General features: G+C 40.5%; 1 protein-coding gene across 14 annotated transcripts in view; it reads left to right on the forward strand.

Moving 5' to 3' along the window:
• The window catches only part of GHR (growth hormone receptor), a 138,813-nt gene that overhangs the window by 55,095 nt on the left and 64,740 nt on the right, over positions 1–18,978 (forward strand). For 5 of the 14 annotated variants that reach the window (XM_080575030.1, XM_080575034.1, XM_080575022.1 and 2 more), the window contains one exon: positions 12,353–12,432. The gene's annotated coding sequence lies outside the window, so the exon portion shown is untranslated. Of the gene's footprint in view, positions 1–12,352; positions 12,489–18,978 lie in introns of all 14 variants that reach the window. The other 9 variants (XM_080575032.1, XM_080575029.1, XM_080575025.1 and 6 more) reach the window with 4 other exon arrangements.

Consider the following 18,978-nt stretch of genomic DNA (forward strand, 5'->3'; position numbering starts at 1 on the left):
TTAGCTGCAGCTGTCCCCGTTAGCTGAGCAGCAGCAGGCTGTTCTGCCCCATCCACCCTCTGTGCCCTGCTCCCACGGGAGGCAGCTGTTCCCTTTCACCACACTTTTAAGCAACTCTCCTCCTTCCATGTTTTTCCTTAATGAAGGCAGTTGTCCTCCTTTTTCCATCACCAGCAAAGGTCAAGAAATAGGAGAAAGGAAAGGAGGGGAGCAAGGGGCTGCCTCTGGAAAAGCAGCAGCTCCCGGTATCTCCTTGCAGTTATGGCAGCAGGAGGACGTCGTCTCTCCCTTGGACTGTGGCTGGCAGAAAAAAACGGGGGGTTGATGCAGCCTTCATGGCTTTAAAAAACATTTCTCATCTCTTCCAGGCACAGGTGGCAAAGGCTGAATAGCATCTACTTGGGCAAGACCTGCTTTATTAACTACATGCCGTAAATAAAAACCTACTTAAAGAATCCAATTTTCCGTAAAGAAAGAAAAGCTAGTCCTCATTTTCAGATGTTTCTCTGTAAAGCTGTACCACCATCTCCATTAATTTGTGCTACAGCTCCTAGTAACATCTGCTTGTTACCATATCAGATGACTTTCAGTCACACCAGTAAATTAAATGTACTACTCCCATCAGGACGAATTCTTCTTGGAAAAAAAAAAAGCTTTGAAGTTGTTTCAAATAAGCTGGTTGCTTAAAAAATCACACACCACATGATACAAGTTTCCTACCACTTCAGTGGTATGATACTTCAACATTTCAGTCTCAAATCTGTTCTTTAGATCCTTTATCAAATATGCTTACAAGTATACCTAGCACTATCGATAGCAAGATGTAGAATAAGTATCTGTATCACTGAATGTGAGCCCTGTGCATATTTTAATTATCTGAGACTTGAAATCTAACAAAATCCTTTTCTCTAATATGGAGAAAAAAGACACAGTGAAATTAAAGCACAATTATAAGCACTTCACAACACTTCTACATTCTGAGGACATTCCTATTCTGTAAGGGTACAGCTGTTGGATACCTCCCTACCAGCTGAACTATTCAGGAGAAACCTGGCTGACCCACAGTGTATGCTTTTCTGTGAGATTTGTCTGAGATTGGAGGAAAGCCTGCTTGCCGAGGGAAAAACAAACTCAGTTCCGAGCCAGCCAAAAGCAGGCCCTTCTTAGCCAAGAAACTAATTTATAGACCACCGAGTAATCCTGCAATTAATTGTTCTCTGCAACCCATAGAACAGCTGACATCTGGATTCACTTTCTAAGCTCTGAAAGGACTACAGAATTTGAGGGGCTTGGGACATCAACATGTGGTTAAAGCACCCAGTACCAACTTATGTTCAGAGCTGGCTGAGAATACGGCTGATAAGCTCTCCAAAATCTTTGCAGGCTATCGCTTATACAATCTGTGAAAGCAGCAGCAGGAAAATATCTTCTTTGAATGAACTATACTGAGTCATTATTCTTTATAGGATGCAAGTCTCATCACCTGTTAGCAGTTCTGGTTGCTGAAGAGAAACTTGTATGCAGTAAGTGAACGAAAAATCAGTACTGGTATGTACATCATGGCAATTCAATACTCGAAGCTCCATCTACTGCAGTATTCTTCAGTATTAGTAACGTTGGCAAAATGATCATCTATGGAAGTGTGACTTATCTAAGGCCACACTGCAGAGTGTAGTAGGACCTATGAGCAGTCAGTCAGACTCATTGTGATTGCTGTTGCTTATATGTGATTCAAGTGTGATTGCTAAGTGTCATACGTATTTTGGGAGCAGATGCTATCTTTAATGATTTCTAAACAGAAAGGATCTATGAACTTACATGGTAAGGTCCTTCTAAAATGGAAGCCTTTTATTGCTCAAAATTAAGTTCTCTGTGATATTAAGAACCACAGAAGGGACTGTCAAGCTCTTTCCCTTCCATGCAGGAGGTTTCCACACACGATCATGCTGGTGAGACTAAAAGCTGCAGCTTAGTCTGCAGGGCCAGCTGTTGAGTAGGGTAGTTCTTGGTACGCTGATTAAAAGGGAGACCCAGTTGCTTGGACTTCTGTTGACCATCTCATGTGAACACACCCTCACTGCCTGTTTCAGCATGGCACTGGGTACAGAGGCATGGCTGCTATTCAGCCTTCAGATAATTGCCATCTTAGACCAGGAGGGCCCCCAGTAGGGTTGCACAAAACTCTCTGTGGCTACAGTGCAATGTCCTCACCCTTAGTCTGCTCATTTTTATTGTACTGCATGTGTAATGTGAGTCCAGAGATCTAGCTTGGTGTGGGATTTATTTTTGTGGATAGCCCTCATGAAATAGGTATGAGCATGAGCAGTAGTTCTGGTAGTAGCAGATGAAGGATCTGGCTCTCAGCAGCCCCTCAAGGCAGGTATCTTCCAAAGCCTGTCTGTGAACATCTATTTCTTTCTGGTCCTGTGTAAAATAACAATAACAGGAATGCAGAATTGTGGATACTCTTCTCTGTTTTCCTTAAAAAATAAAAGTTGAATCTGCTCCAAAGTTTCACTTTCTTAATGACAGTTTGTACCGTGTTGGTCTTCCTGCAGAGGAGGGAGTCGTCATTTCGGTGGAAACAGACATGCTGTCACGTGCCAGCCAGTTTGCCTTGCAGAGTATCCCTTTTTAGCTGATGAGTGCAGAGTTCATCTCTTTTATCTGTGATGCCTAAAAACAAAGGTTACAGTGCAGAGCTGGGACTATTAATCTCTGACATTTGAGAAGTGGTAAACATGGAGGGGGAGGTTTACATCTACAGCACTCTTTAATGCACTGTGGCAGGTAAATCACTGCACACAGTTGCAGTCCATGCCTTACTCTGCTGCAGGACTGTGGTATAAATGCAGGCAAGCCACTTCTCTTTCCAGTGTCTCCGTTTCCCTGTCTATAGATGCATGATGACCCTGACCCCCACTGTAGACTGTGTATGGAGAACACTGTCTGAAAGTATTGAAAGATCTCTTTACAAAAAGATACAGTAAATTAGCTTTAAAATTGGTATCCCTATTTCTGCTGCTTATTTTGAAGACACAACTTAAATTCTTTATTAGTTGGGTTTTCTTAGAGGAAATGTTGGGCATTGGCTCTGACTGAGCTCTTTCAGTTTCAAATGTGAATTTTTAGTTGCAACCTGCCATCATCCACTTCTGTCGTATTCGCCTTCTGTGTAGCACTGTGCTAGCTGCAGGTTGCCACTTAGAAGATTAACTGAATGAATTCCATTCACTAAACTAGTGACTGTTAAGTGGGTCACTAAATAGAAATTATCAGGCATGGCTGTTCAGTTTATTGCCCTTAAATGTCATGCTGACATGCTCCCTGCCTCTGCAATCCACTTGTCTCCACTTTCTTAATAATATTCTCATCCCAGACTCACTCTCCAACCTGTGCTGGTCCATAGTCACATATACTCTAACTTCTCCAATGGAAGGGGAAAAAAAAATTTCTTCAAGGCCTCCCATACTTCTTTCTCATACAAACTTTTTGTCTTCTACTCATCTTCTTCCTGCAGTGGAGCTTCTCCTCTTCATGGGATGGCAAGTAATCAGCTGAAAAAACATTTTCAAATTTCAGCTGAGCAAAAGTCAAATAAGTCTGTGTGTATATGTGTATATTTAGTGTATACAAGTGCACACACAAACACACACAGACACACAAAACAACACACAACGAACTCTTCTGTTCCTTATATGGAATTATTTCATGTCCTGTCCTAATTGGAATGCTTCAAATAATGCCAGTGATAGAATTGAAAATGTGATCTGGAAGAAAAGTTGAAGTCCTTAGAAGATAAATTAGGGGACCCAGTAATACAGTACACTGACTTGAATAAATTCAGGTAATGAAATGAGCTGATTTCACTCTCTGTTTGGAAATACTGGATGCACTAATCTTGGAAAAATCTCCAGTTAAATATAAAGTGATTTAACATCATACACCCTAAGCTCTTGGTTTAAAAGGTGTCTTTGATAGCTGTATCATAAAAATGTGTATCAGAAGTGTTTGATTCGTTATAAAAGTTCTAGACATCCTGTTTGGATGTATGTTTAGTTGTAAATAAAAACGGATGTGTTTGTAAACCACTTGTAGTAGACATACTCTGTTTTAGTACGTGAGAAGCTTCATCAAAGCATACTTTAAAAATAGTCAGATTTTATAATTTCCAGATCTTACCACGGGAATTGGAGGGAGAATTTAATTGGCTTTTTAAAACTTTATAAAAGGTTTGGAGAGCAATCAGCTTTTATTCACCAGTTACTACTTACCTAATTAAAATCTGTTTGACAATGCTGCATGTAAAAATACAAAGTAATCTTTTCCCCATGCTGATATCATTTAGTCTCACATAACTATGCGTTGACTTAGACAATTAAGGATCTAGCTCAGGATTTTCTATATGGCTATGCAAAGCGTTTTATGTGTGTGTGTGTGTTCAATGCAGTAAGCTGCTTTTTGGTGAATACACACAGCGTGTGTGTTCAGATTTGTATGCCCCTGAAGCACCAAATCTGTGGAGAATAGGGTCACGCAACAGTATTGGTATGATCTTAGACATGAGACATGGAAAGCAGCTGCAGTCATGGTGGTTCTCATTACCAGAGAACTTCTTAAACAGAGAATTTTACTTCATATTGTTCTGAAGAATAGTTTTGTTTAAAAGATGCAAATTGATTTTCTAACTCAACATCAGTTTAAACCAGACTTAAAGTAAATGTAAATTAAATCAGTATAAACCATACTTTAAACTGATACGAACTTCAGGACACACAAAGTTGCACCAGTTTAAATGCACTGTTTATAGCTATGCCTTCAGTCAAGTTTATTAATCTTTATATGTTGATCAAGCGATTTTTAGAGAAAGTTTGTGGCAGTGTGTGAGGTGTGAAAGTTCTCCTGCTCCTTTCAGCAGATGGCCAATGTGAATATGTGAGTACTTTTGAGTCATGAGTGGTCACCCAGAAATCCTGTTCATGTCCTTTGTCTGTCTTTTACCAGCTTTCATTTAATCCAGTATTTAAATCAAAGACCTCCTTAATGCCTTACAGGCTTTGTTATGTAGTCTTTAATCTGATTAGCATTACATGAATAATTTAGCATGCGACTGAACCATGTAATTCATTTGTCCCATAGTAATGAACTGTTAAGTAGTTCCATTAGTCTAGGATAAATACCAGAGTCTTTAACTTAAATTTTACAGCTTTTTGAAAATGTTTTCCTTGGATGAGAAACATTTTTGTATAAATACAATTAAAATTGAACTCGTTGCTCCCAGATGTCCTGAAATTACTCTTTGACATCTGAAAGGCACGTTTGAGTTCAAGATGATTAACACAAATTGAGGATGCTTGCTTGGCTATAACCAAACCCCATTTCACCTGAGGTCAGCAGGAGCTACATTGTTTGTATCAGCTTTTCTTGCAGCACCCATCTCTGTCCATGATGAAAAGTGCAAGAGATGAGATGCATATTTCTTTCTAACAAGTGTGCTGAAACTGGCTGTAGTAACTGGCTATAACTGCCCAGATGTTAGCTACTACGCTTATTGTTCAATGCAAATACTAGCATGCAGAAGAGGGCTTGCAAAGAAAATACTAACTGGAGCAGTATAATTGGCCTGCTGTATGGTGACAGTCAGTAGCACATACAAGAAGGTGCTTTAATATTAAGCATGTAAATAATCCTGTAAATTCCAACCCAAACTCCCAATAATGCCTCACAGGTTGCTTGCCAGCATCATTCCTGTATTCGCAGTCTTCATCATTTCTGCAAGGTACTAAGAGCACTGGTTGTGTCAGGGAAATTACTTAGTCATGTTCTTGTGTTAAATATATAAATGTACCTGCTTAAAATCAGATGTCTATAACTGCTTTGCTGGATTGGGTCTAGACTACTGAGCCCTGTTGGGATTTAAACTTTACTGATAGCTGAAAAGCTGATAGCTGACATTGAAAAGCTACTTGTTTTTTGTACACTGGCACAAAATTGTTTTACAGCACTGGGAATATCATTTAATTTCTTTATGTAAATTGAGAATAATTACCTTAGTCAGATGTTTTTCATGCAGAAGAAGCAATTTTTTAGCACAGATTTCTAGGAGGTTGGTTCTAGGTGCAGATTCAGACATTTCTTTTCCTTTCTTATTATAATATTTGACATTAAGTTGATGTGATAGATTTCTTTAAACAAACAATATACTTTTTGCTCAGAAAAAAATCTTTTATTTCCTTTTGCAATTGTACAAATCAAAAAAAAAAAAACCAAACACTGAATTTTGTGTATTGATTGTCTACTACCTTAATAAATAATAATAATAAAACAAAGCCATGGAAAAATTACCACTGTTGTGGAGAAGAGTGTTTATATAGCCTGAAGAAATTACCACTTTCATACATAGGCTGAGGTGCACTTCCTTAGTGATACAAGAGCATGTAAAGCTAGGTATCAACTCAAGGATTCACATCAGCATGAGAGCAGCTAGATGTCATTTCATTCAGGTGATATGCATCTACTTTGCTGCTTTGTTTTCTTTTGGGGGATGAAAAGCAAACAAAGAAGCTTAGACTTTTCCAAGTTGAAAAGTTTCTGTACGTGTGGTAGCCAGAAACTTAATTGTATTGGTTCTGTTTTAGTAGATGTCTTCCAAAGGAGGTGACCTACTAAGCTTCATGTTAAGGTCCTCCCTGTATGTACCTGGTCCATCAGGTTACTGTTGTCAAAGCATAACAGATTGTATTGTAAATAAAGAATTGATATGCCATATACCACAGCCATTCTGGGACTTCATAGTCTGGTTCTTAGAGTATCCATTTACAGCTGCTTTAACCTAGAAGAGCTTTCAGTGCAAGCCCAGCACAATGTCTAAACTGCGGATTCACTGAAGGTCTCCTTAACAGCATGTAAGAATTGATTATCATTTGGCCTGTTACCAGTTTAAATTTGGTTTAAATCAGAGTAATTAGCTGACACATCTGTCCATGAGAAAAAGAAATCAGCTCTGATCAAAGTATTGAAGTTGTCCATTACAATAGAGACATAAGTAAATTAAATCACTTGTTGAAATATATCAAATGTGGTCTTGAAATTGAGCTCTCATATAGTCTGTATTCCAAAATGAAGTTTGTTTAGGTGAAAAAAAAAAAGGATTTTGGAAATGTGAAGTGAGCAGTTTTTTTCATAGATTCCATTTCCAACTTGAATACTTCAAACTCTTATAAATGATTTGACTTATGTAGAGCTCTAATTAATAAGACAAAGTTGCCTCTTTTCCATTCTTTCAGTTTTTTTATGAAGATTTACCTCTTAATAATCACCAAATTTGCATGAATCCATGCATAATAATTGCAGCCATGTTCCAGCCCCTCATTCTTTCCCAGTCTTCTGTTGTTGTGTTTATTTCCTCAGAAATGCACCCCTTATGGGATTTTTTTTTTATTCTCTGCAGTGCATAATTTCTGTTTCTGTGGTATTATTTCATGTCCTTTTCATATCCTGGATTACCACACACGCTGGGTGAATAGTGTGTTGTTCATCCCAACTGAGATGGTTCGTTATTTCTGTTTGTTGACATGGACGAGTATATAGCACTGACAAGGACTCTATAAAAACAGGCATTCATCCAAGTGCTGCTGATGACTCAATCAAGCTGTAATATCAGCAAGCAAGCAAAGAAGTCTTTAGGTCTGTGGCAGCTTTAGATTGTGCTGATTTGAAAGGCTATAACTCATTTCATCTGCAGAATGACTCTGTCCTGTTGGCATTTAGTGAAATGAGGGTAAGCAGGCAAAGTGATTTCAGCTATGCATATTGAGCCAAACCTGTGTGAAATATGTTATGCAAGCACAGAAAGATTTTCTCTTAGTGTCACTGATCTTGCCATGAGATAGCTTGTGAGGAATGTACACGCTGCAAAAAATAAAGGTTCTTCCCCCCAAAAATTCTGCAAGGGTATGTACATACACATTCTGTAGTTGATTAAATATGCCTTAGAGTGGCACAGAGCTTGAGAGGCTGGACTTGCATTCGCTTCTCCTCAGCACTCATTCCTACTTGATGATGGCTGTATTTATGTGTGTTTGCATGCGCTGCAAGCTCTTGTGTCCTTGCCTGTTTGTGATTGATGGAATGATGAAAGGTAGAAATATAAAGAAAAAAAATATTAAATCTTCTCAGATTAGTCCTTCACTCAGTAACGTTGTTCAGTTTGCAGCAGAGAAGCCACCTTTGGTTCTGGAATAGTTGCACATGTATTATTTGGCAAGCAAAGTGAAACTGAAGGAGGTTACAGGGGAAAAAAAAATCTCATGTTTGGAGTACTTGGAGTACAGTGAGTTAATGGAGATGGCAAAAGCAGAAATTCCTTCTTAGGCATAGTTTAATGAAGTGTAATATCCTTCTCTTTCCTTCAGGTCCTTTCAGGTTCAGGACCCATCTAAACATAAAGATCTCACTTCAAACAACAGTTTTGTTTATAAGCAAACTCTTTATGATTTGCTCCGAGTGTCAACATAGTTATTTGTCCAGAGTAGATGCAAACCGCTCAGTAGGCTATAACTAAACAATTTATTTTTTCATGGATTTTCTTAGCCTGGTTTCCCCTGTCTGTGCTGACTGTGTTCACGTCCCACTGGAGAGATGTGTTTAAATTCACTTGTGATTGACCTTACTCCAACACTGCTGTAGAAAAGGGCCAGGAATTTTTCTATCCTTTTATAACTCCTGGCTCCCTTTCTCCACTGAAGCAATTAGCCTGAGCTGACCTCTAGCCAAATGTTCCTGTGGTCAAGTTTCAGCTGCCTTGAGGACAGTCAGCTGTTGTAATTATTTTTCTGGTTTTAGCTCTCTTCATTCTTGCGAACTGCAGGAGTTGGGCAAGGTGTAGACTATTATTCTTTAGAACAGCAGGTATTAAAGACACTGAAATGTTTTGTTCTGCTCAATAACAGGGACTTTATTAGTGGTATTTGTCTTTCATACACAGGCAGGGAGGTAGAGATTACTAGATTGTGAAAGGTCAGGTTTATCCTAAAGCTGATCAGAGGAGAGAAGCTGTCTCTCACTAGGTTAACACTGCAGCCTCTGAACAATACTGTTCTTGTGAGCTTGCACAAGTGTTGTTGAGGAACAACAGGAGGCTGTTGCAAACCACACGAGAACTTTCTGCAAGGTGGCCGTCTGATGGTGGAGCAGATGGTGCTGCAGAGGAATCTTCTGTCTGAAATTTTATTCTGTACCGCCAATATCAGTATCGTGGTGGGGCAGCTCCTGTTGTGCTGTAGATTTTCTCCCACAAGCCTACAGCTGTGGTGATGCAGCCCTGCCTTGGCTTCTGATACTTCTCAAGTAGAAGTCTTCCCTGTGTCTCAGCAGAGCTCTCCGTAAACGTGCACGATGCAGAGAGGCGACACAGACCCTGGTGCTTCACACAGGTTGCAGAGCTCCTTCTGCTTGGAGGGTGACCTTGAGCACAAGCCCTGTCCCACGGGCTCTGGGTTTCAGCTCCAAGGGAAGAAGCACAATTTGCCTTTTCCAGGTCCTTTTGTACAAAGTGGGGAGCGTGGCCCTTCCGTATTTTCACATGAGAGCAGTCACCATGTTTGACGTCAGTCTTGTCCATACTGGGTATGTTCAGACTACACCTGTTGGCTTTTTCTGTTACAATTTATTACAATTATTTGTTAAAATAAATGTTTATGCATTGATTTTAACTGGAACAATTTCCTGATGGCGTTCACTGCAGGCAGGTATGTAAACAAGACCATTAGCACGCGAGGAAGAGCAGTACTGGAGCAGGATTGTTTTTATCTGCAGCGGCAAGGCCTTACTGAGGTTTAACGTGATGGTTGACCTCTGGGATATATTTCCAGACTCCTGGGTTAGTGCTCCATCTGTCAAACCACTCCTCCTTGCAGGAAGCTGAGATAACTGCATGTCCCAGCACACAAAGGGGACAGCCCTGCTTGTGATGGCTGCGCGTGGGAGACGATCCCGTTCTCATCACTGTGTTGCTCGGTGCGGTGTGGTTATAACAACCAAGCCTCTGCTCACAGATGTGCTATGAATGACCGACTGTGATGATGATTTTGTGTGGAGAACTCCTATGAGGGTTGTTTTTTGTTTTTTGTTTTTTTTTTTCTTGTAATGTCATTGAGCAGGAAGATGTAGGAAGGTTTGGAGAAGAGCAGTAGGAAAATGAGCCGAGGTTGGTGGACACGAGAGAACGGGGAGGTGTGATCAGAGGCAGTATGGGATGTCTGGGTGTTACGACAGAGAGGGCACAGGAGGGTTGTAAATACAGTGACATTGTGCTCAGGGCTGTGAAAGAGAGAACAAAACTTTAGGGAGAAAGTGGAGCGGCTGTAGGGGGTGGGTACTGTTTGATAGGGTACAAGCTGTCTAAGAGGAGGGGAACTGGCAAGTACGGTGAAGCATTTCTGTAGAAGATTTATTAATAAGAAACAATAAGAATCCTCCAAACATAAATACAGATGGAGATGGGGGAACAATTGAGCTAGCTGAAAACATCGCTGTTCTGGGATGAACCTCATGCTGTGCCAGTGTAGCTCCTCTCTACACACAGGATCACTGGCCTGTAGTTGCTTTGTAAACTTCTTCCCAGCCCTGTGCTGCTCTCCAGCAGCTGCAGCCTTCCGCTGCTCCTCGGTTCTGCTCCACAGGCTCCCACACCAGCCCTAATCCTTCACGAGCACACATCCAGCCCTGCCATACAGCTCCCTTCCTCCCTGCCCACGGGAAGACAGGCTGCTGCCTTTGGGCAGAGCCACGTCTGCTCGCACAGGGCGAGTGCTGCAGCCAGGCAGCCCTGCGGCAGCCCCGCTGCGGTGGGAAGCGTCCTGGGTTAGGCTCTGCAGGGTGGTCCGGATACATTCTCCCTGTGCTGGGCATGAAACTGGAGAATTACTGAGTGGTTGTGTTAACGAGGATGTGAGAAATAACTTCAGATTTTCAAGTTTTGTTCTAAACTGCATGAATGAAGAATCTGGAGTTTGTACTAGTTGTGGTGGGGTTTTTTTTGTTTTTTTTTTTTTAAGCGAGTCAATCTGTTCTCTTGGTGAGAAGATTAAGAAGAGGGAATTGTCTTTTAAGTTCGATGTTAACATAGTTTTTCATATTCAGCCTGCTTGTGTTTTACGGTTGCTGACTAAATTCACACTGCTCACTCAAGTAGGGCTGTTTCAATAGCCAGATTGCCAGCATCGGTCATGTTAATCGGTAGCACCCACTTAAGAGGTTGTTGCTCTGTAGTGGGTTCGGTGGCTTGGACACTGCTGATATATTCTGTCAGATGGAGACAGAAAATGTCCAACTGAAAGCACTTCAGTGTAGAATCAAGGTTTGCTGTACCCCTTTATGGTCAAATATAGAAGTGCTAGCCTAGTACATAACCCAGGTCCTGCCCTTCCCCATTGTCTCCAGATGCTGGTGATAACAGCACAAGCAACGTAGCATCCCTCAAACAGGGTTGCAGGTTGTGAAGAGGTTGTGGCACAGATAAATTAGGGAGATTTGGTTGTGATGTCTGTGTGGCACAGATAAATTAGGGAGAAGGAGGAACGTGCTTTCTGAGGAGGTTACAAAAGCTTGTTGGGTTGAGGACTGTCCGTGTGATGTGCTGCATAGACATGCTTGAAGGTGCCTCCTCAGCAGTGACACAAGTTTTCAGTGCCAAACAATCTCCCATGGCAGAAGCTGAAGCGCAGCACAGCAGAGCAGGGCACCGAGGCACATTTGCAGCTGTGTGGGAAGCCAGTAGGAACAGACCAGAGAATTAGTCTGGGTTACTTGTTGCCTACAGCTGCTGCAGCATTCATTCTCTGCTCGCTTCTCCCATCTTTAGTGCATGTAGTTCTAGACTCAGAAAGCATTGTACATGTCATGCAAGGACAAACACAGCTTCAGGGGCATGCAAGCTGGAAAGGGAATCATCGTGTCTTTGTTCCCTAAGAGAGAGGTTGTTCTTTCCTACTTTCGCATTTAACCTAGGCTAGTCATTGGGATCTGTTCCCCAAAGGCTGCTCTGGAGGGGAGTGTGGTTACTTTGGTTACTTCCTGGAAGCAGGCTAGAGATTGACAATACTGATTTTTTTCCTCTGTATTAAATGAACTAGAGACCCATGAGCTAGTCTTCATATAAAAATACTATATAGTATCTGTCCCAGGCAGCAGGATAATGATGTGACTGTATGAGGCAATAAACTGTAAACTAAATATGCTTCTAGTTTAAATTTAATCAGAAGTTCAATAAAAATAGATAATAGTTTGTGTCATATACCTGTAATAATATTAGTTTATAAATAAAGTCTCTTTTTGTCCTTTATTATTACAGAATTAGAGTTATGGATCTTCGGCATCTGCTGTTTACTTTGGCGCTGGTCTGTGCAAATGACTCACTTTCTTCAAGTGATGGTAAGTTTTATGGTAACCTTTCTGTGCCTTTGTATGTGTATAGCTTTATATAAGGAGTATTTTTATATTACATGCGTCAGGACTGTGCAAGTTCCTTGACTGTGGTAAGCTGGGTGCAAAATGTGAAAAATATGTCAGCTAATCTTATTGTGAAGAGAGTGGATAACATTGAGACTATATGTTGCAGAATAAAGGTGAATTTTGTAGACTGCATTGTGTGCGTGGTGTGTAATCAGACCAGATCAATGCTGGTGTTAAACATTGAAATGCACTTCTCTCAAGTACCAAAGTTATGGAAGAATTGTATGAGGTTAATTTTTTGTGGAAAGTTTTCCTTTCCTTAATGAGTCTATTTAGAATATTTCTATGGTAAATGTAGAACTATTTGGAAGTATAAAGGAAGGACTTCAAGGCTTCACATATTTGGTCTGAGGCCAGTATGAATAAGTTTCATAAGAAATACACTTAGAAATTCTTAAGTAGAGGTTATAAAAGGGATTTGAAAAGAACATGTAACCTCAGACAGCCAGATGGCTGTGGGTAGCCAGCAGAAAACCTCTTAGCTAGGCAAAGCTCTGTTCAGGGTTTGCATCCACTGAATGTGCCTCTGGCTTTCCACAGTTCTTCCCCTTCTCATCCTAATTCACCTCAAATTTTCCACTTGTAAATTAAATGTAGGGCTGGAAATTACTCCCTCCAGCTGAGCTTTCTCGGATGCTTTGTGTTTCTGTAACCAGCAATGATCTAGAGCCATTTCTGTGTTACCCAAAGGCCTGCCTTGACCCTGTTTGGTCCTTTGGGATGGGTCTTTTACTCATTTAGAACAAAAAGTTCCTGTTAACTTCATTGGGAGTTTTATGTTGTGTCAGACAGATCCGCTTACATGGATTATGATCTGCTCCTGTAAACAAATACAAAACCTAGTCTGCTCGGTCTTATTCTGGCCTTTGGAGAGAACAGTGAGTTTTCCATAATTACTAATCTTATACAAACATGTTGCCTCTTCTCCCAGGACTGCAGAGCAGCAGCACTAGAGTGGTTCCTGAAGCAGGTGCCCCTCCTGACCTTCTGGCCCAAACCAGTGCTAGCAGGGAAAGTCACAGAGGGCAGCTGGATGAGTAATTTTGGAAAAAGTGGGGTGGAAACAGCTTCCACAGAAAGCTGTAAACAGACTGATAAAATTTTCAGTGAAAATTTCTCACATCTCTCGATTTATTTATTTTTTTTCTTTGCTCAGTGGCTCCAATCGTACTTAAGTGTTACAAAATGCAAATTAAATACATACAGAGTTGCAAGCCATACTTCATTAACCCTTCTGGTGTTAACTTTGCAATATGATGCTAAATCAAAGGTCTATGACATAGTTACCTGTAATCATAATTGTCCTACAGTTTAAAGGTGTAGTAATCCTCCGTCTCCCTGATAAGAGTTTTAGACACCCATATTTGCAGAATGGATGGAGAAATACAAGGGCCATTACCTTGTTGTTAATGAAAACTTTAGGCTGAAATAAGATATAGTTAGAACTCAGATGATCAGTTTTCAGAGAATTCTTCCATAAAGTTCATTTTATTTAGTTAAAAAGAGCTTCAGATAGGAAGAACACCGGTGTCTTTATTTACTTCTATGTTTGTGGTTAAGATTCTTGTCCTCAGCGTTATCAGGCCATGGATCATCTGTGAGATTCTCTTCTCCCTTGCTAATTAAGGCATTTTCTGTAACATTTACCAAATTTCGTCTGAGTTCCTGATGTATCTGGCTGTTGAAGGCAATGCATGAGTCCAGTTTTCGCTTTTGTTCCCTGCTTTCGTTTCCTTCTTAGAGCAATACTTTCATTCTGCTACCTGCATGTCCCATGGGAAAAGAGTTTGCCTATTTAAGAAATGCATAAGGAAGTATGGTGTAGTGAAGTGTTTGTTTTCATGTTGAAATTGTGGGGCTGAAACAATGTGGGGCTTTTATATAATCTGTTCTGCATCCTTCTCTGTTTTATGATTTGGTTAAAAGTTTAGATAAGTTTATGATAGAAATTTGCTCGGTAAAGCTGTACGCTGTTTTTCCCTGTTGCATACCACTCCCTTTCATTAGACGTATGAACTGAAATAAAATTTGGAAATTCCTCCTTGGTTCTGCTGAAATGTGGAAAGTCAGTATTTCTCAGTGAAATCTGATACATGTACCAGCTTCTATTCACTGTCTCTTTCAAAATGGCCAGTAGAACAGAAATGAACGTGTCCTGATTTGATCCTTTCCCCACTGTGTCTGCATGTTACAGTAAATGCATTAAATGGACAAAAATAATCCCTGCTCAGATGCTGCAGTCTACTGGACCAACTGATTTCTCTCTCAGTGTTTAAGAGCACATAATGATTTTTAAATCCCTTCCAGATGAGGTGTGGTCCACAAGTCCTACGTAAAAATCATGATACAAATAAAACTTAACTACAGTGTCGCCTTTTATCTGGTGACTTTAACTATACTGATGAAATAAGTGATCTTTGTGATCTTACCTCTAGATTAAAAAAATGAGAAATATTTTGTGTTCCTATGCTTAAATCTAGGACACGATGCTATAAACCTATATGTATCCTGATTTGCAGTATTACTACTACAGGACTGTGTATATGAAATGAACAGAGCTTTGTCATCCCCAGGATAAATTTTAAATCACTAAACTACTTTTAGGGTTGTAGCACTTCTGTTTTGAGGGTGGGGGAGATGGTCAACTGAGGAAGTCCAACAAGGAAATGTAACTTGAACAATAATTTTTGAGATAACGTGGGAGAACATCCATATGTAATGCTTGAGTAATACAGATGAAATAATAATAATACAGTTTTTTAGCCAGCCAGTACTGTTTTGTTCTACTTTTTTGTTTTTCCATGTGAGTGTGCCTGCATCTGCAAATGCTCCTCATGAACATACAGCCCCTCTCTTAGCCTATTGCTAGGTGATGAATCCTGACAATCTTGCAGAGCTCTGCCCAGCACAGTCTTGCTGAGGCCTTCCCATAAACTTAATTAGATATACTCCATACCTGATATGTTGCTACAGGGGCTGATCTGCGATGTCAGAGCTCCTGAGGAAATCCACTTAGGTAATTGTAATTTTCACCATAGCACAAGAAAAAAAAGGACACAGATTTGCTAGTCTTACACCAAATCACATTGCTGACACAGTGTAATATTGACTCGTATGTAGAGTGATTCACATAAGAACTGCATGTTTTTACGTCTTGAAAGTAAAGCTTATATTCAGCTGTACAAGCGCCTGTGCTTCGAGCTGGCTCTGAGCAGTGGGGTCAGATCCACCCTTGGCACACAGTTAAATCCCATACGTGTTTCCTCCTGGCAGGGAAAAGGGTGTGAGGCCAGCAGCTGGCCGGAGAACTGCACAGCATTCAAGACCAGATCTTGGACATTTAGTCACATGTTTGCTGTCTGCTCGTTCTGCTGGAGGCTTTCCATTGATTTAGTTAGTTTTTGTGCTCTGCTTTTGCTAAGAGCCTGGCTTGCCAGCTCCTTAAACAGAGGCTTTAGCTGGAGTGTGAAGTCACTGGGCTGCCCACCATCACTGAGGCGGGGATGCTGAATGTGACCGAGTTATGTCTGCTGAATCGGGCTTAGTGTGTAGTGCGGAGCCACGGAGGTCTGGGACGTGCAGCCTCCTGCCAGCTGGGTGCTGAGCCACACGCTGCCCGTGTCCTGGAGGTGCTGTACGGCAGCGAGTAAACGGCACAGCAGAGGCAGTGGCAGAAGGAAAATGTAAAGGCCGCCGCAGTGGGAAAGTAATTTCTGAGAGGTGTGTAACTGGCATAGGTAGACGGGCCTTGTGCCCTGGCGATTTAAAAGCAGAAGGCCCACTTTCACAGCTCTGAAGACATTTTTGTCAAGTCAGCAGAACTAAGGCTCCTGAGAATTTTGGTTGCTTTGAAGATGAGGGATTATGTGCTTTTGAAAATCACACAGCTTTGTTTATAGGTAATGTGGCACGTGAACAAGAGGCAGGAGTGATTCATGAGTATCTCATGTACTTCAGTGCAATAGTAATCGTGTTTCAGTGAAAAATAAGAGCTTATATTCAAATGCACGGAAGCAATTTTTGTTTGAGATTAATGTAACCATGGTGTTTCAAACATGTATCTAAGCATATATCTGGGTATTCTGTTTTAATATACCAGCTGACATCAAAAGTGGCTGAATAACTCCAGGCATAGATTGCAAAATGTTTAGGAGGCAAAATAAGTTTTGTCTGCTTGTTCCTCCTTTACAAGTGATCAGTGTAGGTCACGTAAGGACATAGAGGAATAAACAGGGAATTAGACCCAGTTAATAAAACAATACTTAAGCTCAAGCAGTTCCAAAACTAATTTTTTCCCAGTGAAAGAAGTAGGAAATGTCTTTCATCATTTTTGATACTAAATCAACATTTATTTTAGAACGTTACAGCTATGTTAATTCATTCTCTGAAACAGGTTTAGGGAGATATTTGTATTTAATGATAGAACAGTGAAAATATTTTTGAATGAACTGTTTTTGTACAATGATCATTTTAGGAGCTACAAGTCTGCATTTATTGTGCCTTTAGTCTGATTTCAGAAATGAATTTAATCACAACTTTTTTTTTTTACATTATTGTATGAAATTTATGTTCAAATGCTCAATTTTCTTCATTTTTATACAAGTATGATTAATTATTTTCCCTTCTGAGATACATCAAGTCCAGTTTTTACTTGCATCAAAATGTCCTTCTGTTGTGCTGGTATTTGTTCCCTTGCTGTACCTGGATGCTTTGTATACATGCCATATCCAGATTAAACCATCTAATGTTAGGTGTGCAGTAGGTGTCAAATCTGCCAATTACAGATCTAGGGTTTGAATCCATGAGCCGTGAATAGGGTTTTAGTGTCATTAGACACTCCCGGGCACCTGCACGAGACTCAGAGATGGCACAGAACCTGCAGGACGTCTGCATCCTCCTGAAATGGCCAGAAGCTTTTCGGGCTCTATAAAAAAACTTGAGGCCAGGCAGCTCAGATGTCCCTGTATATACGTTTTTAGGCAACTACGTCAACTCCATCAGTTGTTCTTTGTTCCGGGGACTGTACTGAGTCTCTCTCCACAGGTTTCATGGGAGCTTGGATGCCTAAGGATGATGCTTATCCATGTATGAATCGTGGAGAATCACTAGGTACCCAAAATAACAGCATGAGACTTACAGATAAAACATAAAACCAGTAGGAGCTCTGTGCATTTTGAATCAGAGGCTGGAAGGCAGGCAGCCAGAGACAGCTAAAGAAGTTAGGCTGCTGGATTTTGCCCTGCCTCGCTCAAAGAGAGTTGAATATAGGTGTCTCCATTTTGAACTGAGTCTCACCCTTACAGCTGCCTTGTTTGGGTATGCATAATTCTGTGTGCTTTCTGCTAGGCAATGGTGTAGCTCCTCAGCCACGTTGCCAGCCAAGGTGAGGGGTCTTCTTACTGGGTTGAAAGGATAACAAAGGGCTTCTTGCTATCAGCATGAAGTTACCTAGAAGACCAATGTTGTCTAAAGCCTTAGATTTGACTTTTGTGACAAACAGAAGAATTCTTAGTCTAAGCAGTGAGGTGCTGTTGAATTGCAGCATATTTTCTGATGAGGAAAGGAAATTTGTCCATCTGTTCCTGTAGCGGGAAGGTAGCAGAGACTTTGTTGTCTGGTTTGTAATACTCAGAAAAGGAAAGATCAATGGCACTGTGGGGTTTTGGCTGAAAACACGTTTTGTGATTTAGACAAACTCAAATGTTATAGGTTACAGTCAGTGCAGTGACTAAGTATTTCTCATACATGAGGAACGTTCTTTTATTTTTAATGACTTTTTTGGTTATTAGGAATATTTGCATGAATAACTATCCTAATCTTGTTAGGAGTGGCAAAAGATAATAAGAAAGGGCAAAGCCTTTCCCTAACTTAAGCTGCAAACTCTCTGTCTTCCTCTTGCTGAATAATAGAACCATAATATAGCTGGTAGTCATCTGTTCATTGTGTTCATTTTCTCATCCCTAATTCTTCCAACTGGTGTATTTTTGCTTGTATTTTTTTCTCTGTGTTACCTACTTTTTCAATTATCTGCAGGCATATAATTAGGGGATACAAACCAAAGCAGAGCTGGCAGTGAAAACTGGGAAGTTCAACATTGATATCTGCTTAGTGAATCCTATTTTACACAGACAGCAGCAGAATAGTTAAGAATGCATATTTAAAAATGACAAGTTTTAAAGCAGATTTAAAGCAGACAAAGCCTTCAGAATAATTGCCTCATTTCCAGAAATTTAGGTATCTCTGAGCAAGAAAAATGTTCCATTATGTAGTAGAAATTGCCACAGAAGCATTTCCAGGAGCCAAGATCAGGAAGCTTGGCACAAGTAAACGTTAAGTTACACCACTCTGATCCTGCTAAGCCGTTCTTGCTGGAGGGAACATTCATTTTGGCAGAGAGCAAAGTAGTATTTCCATCATCACTTTCCATTGTGATTAGGCATGGCTTTGATGGCTAGCAGAAAATTT

Source organism: Anser brachyrhynchus (assembly GCF_964034855.1).
Source record: "Anser brachyrhynchus genome assembly, chromosome: Z".
NCBI lineage: Eukaryota > Metazoa > Chordata > Aves > Anseriformes > Anatidae > Anser > Anser brachyrhynchus.